The 9,053-nt window shown below is 38.2% G+C and overlaps 1 long non-coding RNA gene across 1 annotated transcript; it reads right to left on the reverse strand.

Annotated features, from left to right (window-relative positions):
- Positions 1-947: 947 nt before the first annotated feature.
- LOC135970829 (uncharacterized) lies at positions 948-6,437 on the reverse strand. Its single transcript, XR_010586680.1, has 3 exons — positions 6,317-6,437; positions 1,965-2,020; positions 948-1,318 (listed from the first exon to the last, which is right to left on the reverse strand). It is a non-coding gene; the product is annotated as an uncharacterized lncRNA (long non-coding RNA).
- Between the last annotated feature and the right edge of the window lie 2,616 nt (positions 6,438-9,053).

A 9,053-nucleotide genomic window follows, 5' to 3' on the forward strand; every position in this document is an offset into this window, starting at 1 on the left:
TAATTTTTTGAAAATTACTTCAGATCTGCATATGTTGGTTTTCTGTCTCTTAGAATGGAATCTGTGACTAATATTTTTAATGCAATCATTTAAACCTGGCTCAGCGCTCTGTACATCTTGGGTGCTGCTTAGTTATTAAATTCAACTTTATAAATATATGCACATGAGCACCTATTTAATGTGAATGACAACAGGCTGGAAAATGCAAAGAGAAATAAGACATAATGCCTTACCTCACATTCCTGAAACTTAATATTTAGTAGGTAAGAGAGACTTGTGAACAGTTAACAAGAATAGATGGTAGGATGCCATCATTGCTCATGTAATTAGCTAATTTATGCATTAATGCTAAAAACAACAACAACAAAAAAGATGTTTGCTATGGTGATCACAAAAGAAGAGTAATTCATTTACACTTAAAAGAACAGGTAAAACTTTGAAGTGAACAAGGTGAAGTGTTTCAGGAGGACAAAATGAGGGGAGAGCACATCAGACCAAGCCTAAACAAACACATGAAATGCCAAGAGTGCAAATTTCCCTCAGGAAATATCAAGAAGTTTGGCTGTATACTATTCAAGTGCAGGAAAATGTAATACATGGCTGAAAGTTTAATTGGAGTCATCATAAGAGAGGGAGTCATCATAAGAGAGGGAGTCATACTGAATAGTGGACTTTATTCTGTTGGCCACTATTCCCTAAACTATTTTCCAATAAATTCTAGTTTCAAGACATTATTTGTTATTTTAACAGTTGTGTGGTGAGAAATTTTGGGGAAATGGGCATACTATGCTCCCTTCTTGAGAATGTTTTATACATGTTAGTACAGTAAAGTCTCTGAAAAGTCCAATGGTAGAGTAATATATATAACTTCTCAATTTCTCAAGCTCTGAGTTGTTGGGGTCCGCATGTTTCCTAAACAAAGGAATGAACACACAAGACAACACAGGGCAAGACAAACATGGCGGCCGCCCCAAGCAGCACGCTCTGCTTTATTTTATATACACTTGTGGAATTTTACTACGTCACAAGACACGAGTTGTTTTTATGACACAAGTTGTTTTTATGTCATGCGTTGTTTTTCTGACCTTTCCCTAACTTTCTGATTTCTCAAGATGCTTAAACATTAACCAGTTCCCAGAGTCTGCTGTTTGCGGCTGACTTTTGTTCTTCCTGTTTGCAGAGAAGAAACGTCCTGCTTTGTTTGCAAGAGCAGGACTTATCGGGAACATCTTGTTTGCGAGCACGTAGTCCTCTACACTGAGTCCTGCAATTATTTTCTCCTTCTTTGATGACATCTTTAATGCCTTGTAGATTTGGTCTTTAGGAGAATATTGAGAAAGAAGATATGAAGAAACCAGTCAGGCAGGCAGTTGCGGGGGGTCTTCGGTTGAATTTTTTCAAACAAAAAAACAGCCTGAAAATTCAAGCTTTATGCACAGATAAGGGAACTTTCATAGGTGGGTTTGCCTAACACATGCCCACAGCTGCACAGATAAGAAAGTCTACATGGGTAACTTGCTCAGACATGTCCACAATGGAAAATTCCATCCCTTAACACATGCGCAGTAAGGGGAACAAGGGAATAATGGAGCAACTCAAGCTATGGGTCTGCATGTGCACTAGGAGGACAGAGTAGAGCTACACAGTTTGTACCTTATGCAAATGAGATGCCCAGCCCTCATTGGTTTTTTATAAAAGCCTTGCATTCAACTGTAAAAATGGCAATGACAACCCTCTTCCAGGTCCCCTCTCCAGAGTAGAGAGCTTTCTTCTTTCACTTATTAAACTTTCACTCCAACCTTACCCTTTGTGTACAAGCTCCTTAATTCTCTTGGTCATAAGACAAAGAACTCTGGGTGAAATTCACCTTACAATGAGGGACTGCTACATTGTGGTGCGTTGGCAAGACTGTAACAATATGGCTTATAAAATGCAGCTCTCGGCAAAGAGGATCAATAATTTACCTGGATGGGAGTGATAGGGTCTGGCTCATGTTTAATAAATGTTTGTAGCTTGCCCACTGAAAAAAACATAAAAGGAATTTTAAGCAATGTAGAATCATTAATGTGAGAGCCCTGAAACTAAGCCACCAACAAATCATCCCTGCAAGGGGAAAGTAGGATAAGTTAGGACCACTCAATTTTTTATTGTGATAAAATATACATAAGATAATATGTGTCACTTTAACCATTTTTAAGAGTACAGTTTGGTAGCATTAAATAGATTCACATTTTTGTGCAACTATCGCAAGAATCCACCTCCAGAATTCTTTCATTATTCCAGTCTGAAACTCTGTACCCCTTAAACACTAACTCTCCTTTCCTCTCTCCTCCCAGGCGCTGGCAGCCACCATTCTACTTTCTGTTTCTATGAATTTGACAGAATTCAGAATTCTAGGTACTTCATGTAAGTGGATTTATGCAATGTTTGCACTTCTGTGTCTGGCTTATTTCACTTACCGTAATACTTTCAGGACAAGTCATTTTTAAAAGAGGTGGCCTAAGGTCCATGAAAGAAAATAAACAGTCACATATTATAACAGGCCCTAGTTAGAATTACTAGCAAAATGCCAAACAATACAAATGTAAAGCACTAAATGTAAAGCACTGAGGGATATAAAAGCATTAAGGCTTTCCTCAAGAAGGACACGCAAAGGGCAGAAATGGAAAGAGCTGAAAATACATCTTCCCCTGGTGTGTAATTCCTGGGAGCTGGTGTCACAGTTTGTCATTTTCTGGAGACTAATCAGCATCAGGCAAGGCCTTCAAAAGGCTTTGCTTATGTTAAAGCATCTAGAACATATCAGACCTCACCAAAGCCATTGAAACTGCTGCAGAAGGTCCACTCTAAACAAGAACATAGACCGAGGATCATGCTTTCATTTGTTCCAAATGGCTACCTTTCAAATCACAAACAGCAGAATGTATCCTGATTAGCACTCAAATATCAAAGGCAAAAACATGACTGTTTTGTTGCGTTGCAAAACTCTCACAGGGAAAGGAACCAGAAAAAAGTAAGTGTGCTTGTTGTAAAGAAGGAAAGCTGAGAAAAGAGGAAGCTATTAAGGTATGTCTTTTTAGGTCTTCTCCAGATCTCCCAAAATCATATCAAACACAAATCACATCCCACCTAGGCCAATTGCAAGACTGCTCCTAGCTGGCCTCCTACCCTGATCCAAAGACCCTAATTCTCATCACTTTATTCTCCTGCACCAAACCATTCTTCACAGGAGTTGCCAAATGAGCTTCCCATCTAAAGCATCACCATGGTAATTGTCCTTCTCCAAAATCTCTAATTCTCTAATGGGTCCCCGTTGTCTAACAGTTAAGTTCAACATTCACAGTCCTCCATCATTGAACCTTTTTTGACAGACAGATCAAACAGCTGGGAATCAGTCACACCTTCTCTGCTTCTGGAAAACTCCTTTCTGTGTACATCATAAGTTGCAATTTGTCATAGACACTTTTATTTGTAGCCTTTTGAGAAGATAGCTGAGTTAAGGGAAAAGCTGTGGAGTCTGCATGCTGAGATCATATTCTACTTCCTCCCTGTGTGACCCAGGGCTAGTTGTTTAATTTTCTGTGCCTCAGTTTCCTCACCAGAAAAATAAGAAAATAACAGGGTCTGTGTCACTGGAGGCACATATGGATGTGTGAGTTAATATGGATGAAATGCTTAGAGAACAGTGTGGACTCTGAGCAGCGCCTAACCTTGTGCTCTCTAGCACACAGTATCATATAATACAACATGTACTACTCAACAATGTCTCTGGATGAAAGAATCCATTGAAATTAAAAAATAATGTGGCCAAATGGAAAGGTTCTTGTGTTGAACACAGGAAATTCTTTTAAAGTTGAAAATTTCCAAACTATTTAGGGTTATCATTATTAATGATAAATTGTAGAAATAAAATTCTGTCATTTTCTCACTTCTAATAATAAAATTCAGTCAAATAAAGGAAAAAAGAAAGAGATTGATGGGAAAGAAAGTTCAGTCATCAATAGATGTCTCTTTTGTTCATTCCCCTTCTTATGCAAACACTACCCTGCTTCCTTGCTAATCCTTCCATTACAGAATTATGAACAACAGTCCTCCAAAGATCAATCATTCTTCTTCCTTACCATAAAGTCTTATTATTTCATGAAGACACAATGTCCCTCTCAAACTTTTCCAGCAAGAGTGGACACACCCCAATGCATTAAGCAATAAAAATAAAATAGATTCATATGCATGTTGGTGCTGAAATATAGCCAAGCCATCACCTTCCTTTAGTCATTCCTGGCTTTTGTAATTGTTGCTGTTTACTTTTAGGTTTCCATTATGAATTTACATCAACCTCTTCTATCATGGTTTCTCTGTCCACTCACCTCCAGAACCCTCCCTTACCTTTTTGGATTTTATACGGGCTTTCTCCAACCCATTCCTTGCATTTTATTCTTAGGCCTTCATTAATATGTTAGAAACTACCATTTGAACTGGGAAATACAGAAAAGTGATCTGCAGTAAGAAAAGAAGAGTAAAACAGATTCACTGAAGGGACTTCCTGCATCTCCACAGCACTCTAGTTCCTGATTGCCCTCTGCAGACTATGAAGAGCCCCTGCTCTTAGAGTCCCAGGAGATCCTAGTGTCCTTCCCTTCTAATTCAAGTTGGTTCTAATTAAGTTTCTATTATAACAGAACAAGTCTTTTTAGGTGTGTTTTTTTAAACATTTGTCTAAAGTCAGAAAAAGTCATAGGGCTCATGTTAATGTGGCCTTCATGTACGGCATGAAGTAAGTCTCTTACTGTCTCTGTCTCTTTTTTTACTTTAGCAAAATGAGAGACTGCATTTAATTTCTTCCCAGAGCTATGGGGAGAACAACTAATCAATCAGTGTGCAGGGTCCTGAAGAAGTGTAGTGAGCATCCCCAACACGCTGTGGCACAGTATTCACCTATGCACACTAATGAGTACTGTAACTAGAACGCATCTCAGTAGCTCTTTAACCTAGGGGAACAACTCCCACTAGTACTGGATTCCAATTGGACTCTGTCTCCTCTAACTCTATGGAGAGTATCCTAGGGGGGTCATGGATTATCTGAGCAACTCAAGCTAAAAACTTGGGTGATTGAACCTAGATTTGGATGTTGAGTATTAGAGACCCAAGTAATTACATATCCACAGGCTCAACTAACTTGGCAATCATGGTGCCAGCTAGAGTAAATAGCCTATTTTAAGTTCTTTCGCCAATCACTTTCTTCTCTCTTATGTTGTTGATGCATCTATTTTCTAACTTTGCACCATAAAGGCTTAATTCTTAATAAGTGTGTATTTATTTAGAAACATTTTACAGATGGCCTAATTCTTAAGTCCCTTCACTTTCTATTAGAGAGTAAACTTTTGTAATGTTTCCATCTTGACTGTCTGAAAATAAAACTGGCGTACATCACAACTAATGCTCCTTGCATGGTGTCTCTCCAAATTTGATTCAATGATAATCCAACCCCTTATAAAAATCCAAAGAATCACACACACAAAAATGAGACTCCGTTTGACTTCATAATCAACCAATCAAAAGTAAGTTCCCTTTCTCTTATTTATCTTTCAAGGAGGATTTAGCAATCTTGGTAAAAGAGCCAGAAACTTAGATTGCAACTGATTTAAGAGTCTCCATGTAGCTCCCAAGTAACAAAAATGTATGATTTTTGGATATTCATTCTAAAAGGAAAAAATACAATGTAAAAGAATTGGGAGCCATCTCCAGAAGTTGGCAGTAGCCTCGGCCGTCAGACCTGTGCTTGCTACAGCAAGTGGTAAACACAGTGTCTTGTGGTTCCTGGTGTTTGGACCTTGCCTGTAATGGTGGGAAAAGAAAATGTCATTGCTTAGCAATAACCAGGCTGCAGTCAGTGCTTCAATCTAGGGGCCAATTCCAATGATGCTTGTTCATCCCACCCAGATGTTCCAGTCTTTGTGATATATTAGAAGGTTGGTCTCACTGTAAGAGAAGCACAACTGATTTTTCTGATTTCTTATGCGTTGCAGGCTGTACTACAGGTAAACGGAAGAGTGAGAAGTCACCTGAGCCAGTCAAACCTGAAGTCAAGACTACAGAAAAGAAAGAACTATTTGAATCAAAACCCAAATTTCAGGAGCTCATGATTCAAGCCTCTAATCCAGCAGGATCAAAAAAAAAGGCCAAGTCCAGATAAACCAGTGACAAACTCGAAACTAAAAAGCATCTGCCTGCCTAAAACAAGCACTTGATAAACTGTCATAAGGGAATGAATATGATAAGAAAGAAGACAGTGAAGAAATCAAGATTGGGAACTCACGTGAAAATGGAGGGTGTTCAAAGATATCTCAGGGTCCACAAAATCCAGAGTAAGCCTGTGTCTATCATTCTGTAGCAGCTATTTTCCACAAGGAGATGAAACTCTGAAACTATTGAAGAAAATAAAAGAAACTTCTGATTTTAATATGTTCTTAGCCCAAGAGGGCTGTGTAACAAGGAAACACGTGTAGACCAAAGAAAAAAATGCTGAGAACAATTCCATGTAGACATGCCTGGCATCAAGCAGGAGGTCACAATTTCCATAGATGTTAAAAATTCCCTTCTAGAACTTAGTTGAGTAGAAGCAAATAGTACATTATTAAATATGTACATTGCATTTGAATGTGGCTCTCTGCATGGTGGCTCATGCCTATAATCCCAGCACTTTGGGAGGCCAAAGCTGGTGGATCACTTGAGCCTAGGAGTTCAAGTCCAGCCTGGCCAACATGACGAAACCCGTCTCTACCAAAATACAAAAGTTAGGCAGGTGTAGTGGTGAATGCCTGTAATCCCAGCTATTTGGGAGTCTGAGGCATGAGAATCACTTGAACCTGGGAAGCAGAGGTCGCAATGACCAGAGTTTGCACCACTGTACTCCAGCCTGGGCAACAGAGCAAGACTCTGTCTCAACAACAACAACAACATCAACAACAACGAAAACAACGCATTGTATTTGAAGGAGAGACGTTTCATCAAAATGCGAAATTATGGATTGTCGTAAAGTGAAGTTGGGTAGCTATGACTGCAACGCAGACGGAGAGCGCAGTAAGAATAGCTGGTCCTATGCAATAAGCATGCCTTGAATTGCCTGCAACCAAAAAGCAAGAAAAACAAATAGAAGATACAATAGATTGAGTGATTGAGCTATTGCCTATTTCAGAATTCTTAATAATGTGTGGCAAAGTGGTATCTTGCTGCTATAATCTTTTGTTTTCTTGTTGTGCTATTGAATCTGGCATTTCAGGGTCAACATCAGGTTCCTAAAAGCCAAAGTCAGTTTATCTTTTTGTGCCTCCCATCATTCTTTTGAGTTACATAAGATTGATTATTCATTTCTCCTCACTGATAGAACCATAGTTGTGCCCTATACTTGGAGAAGCTGGAAAATAGCTCACCAACATAATTGCAGTATTTCTTAGTATAATACTATGTTAGGCAGAAAAACATTAAAGAACATTTGTTTTTGTCACATCTCTATTATCTCATAATTAGTAAGGCAAGATGAAATGTCAAATTGTAATCCTTTTTTTATGGATTTGTGTTCCTATAATATATGAAAATCTTTGAAGAAGAGATGAAGCTCTGCATTATTTTTTCCATGTCGGAGGGTTCTTTTTCACAGGAGGATTAATTCTGAGGTAGTATAGTAGGTGGTTAAAGGGAAATATATACACTTATTAACAAATCAGAATTTGTTTACAATTAATTGAATTTAAAAATTATGTCAATACTTATATTGCTTGCCAAGAAGTATGATTTAAGAGTATAGGAAACAAATAAGAGTACAAAGGTATCAATTTGGTTGAAATTTACCATTTTATAAGACTAAGCAATAATGTAGAAAAAAAACTCTTTCCTAATTAAGTGTCTTTGGATGGTGTTTTGGCAAAATTCTAGCTGTTTACAGCCTAACCTCTTGTAAAGCCTTTAATTAGTTACATATAAAAAAATTATCTACATCTGGCTTCTTGGATGGAAAACTATATCTATAAAATTGTAGACTTAAAGATTCATGGAAATACATTAGGGTATCAAAAAGCAAAATGTATGAACTTTATGACAACTATGATGTATTAAATAAATAGCTTAATTATTTTTTAAAAAAAAAAAGGATCTTAATAGGGTTTGAGGTAAAACTCATGCCACTGCTAACTGATGAAGGTAGTATTCCATATAAACCCTCCATCCTTTTTCTTATTGATGGATGGCTCCAAAAAATTTGCTCCCTCCAATTTCACTGATGTCTTGTGTCCTCTGTGAGCAGCCATATTTGTTAAAGCTGAAATGTCATGATGATGGATCGCAACCAGACACCCTATTTGGGGCTAGATACCTGAGCCTATCTGTCATTATGTGCAAATTATCTTCTTGCTGGATCTCGGAGAGATAAATAAGGAAGATGAAACTGCACGTGGTTTTATATCTTGTTTTAACTAAACGAAACTATGGCCCTATAAGAATGGGGGTCGGACATCATGGGACCCCATGGAGCCTGTGATTCTGAAAGTGAGCCAGCTAAGGCCCCTCTGAGCCTGCTCCTGCTTTCCTCTGGATTTTTGGATGCACCATGATACCTAAAAAACACTGAACACCATCTGACTTAAATTCTATTTCATACTTGTTCACTTATGCTTGAACCCTTAGCCTGGTCCTCATCTCTTCAAATTCACCCGCATCTAACTCCAAAGATGATTCCTTGAGTTCGTTTCAGACAATGCCATTTTAGTCTCCAGCAGGAGCCCTGGGGAAACTCACTATGTCTACTTTATCTTCCGTGAATATCAAATCATATTTCACCACATAAAGGTTAGGATGACTTTATCAGTTTTATTAAAGCTGTAAATTCTGCTTTTAAAACCTGCCAAAGCCTGTGCTTCTAGAATCCTCTAACAACAAATTAACTTTGTTTCCCTTCTTTCTCTGCATAGTCCTCCAGCCAGTCTGACCAATAGGATACTCCACATAGAGCATGTGTGAAAATTGTCCTGTGATTCCAAACAGCAGAGTGGTATTTCTGT

The sequence above is a fragment of the Macaca fascicularis genome, chromosome 5 (genome assembly GCF_037993035.2).
Source record: "Macaca fascicularis isolate 582-1 chromosome 5, T2T-MFA8v1.1".
NCBI lineage: Eukaryota > Metazoa > Chordata > Mammalia > Primates > Cercopithecidae > Macaca > Macaca fascicularis.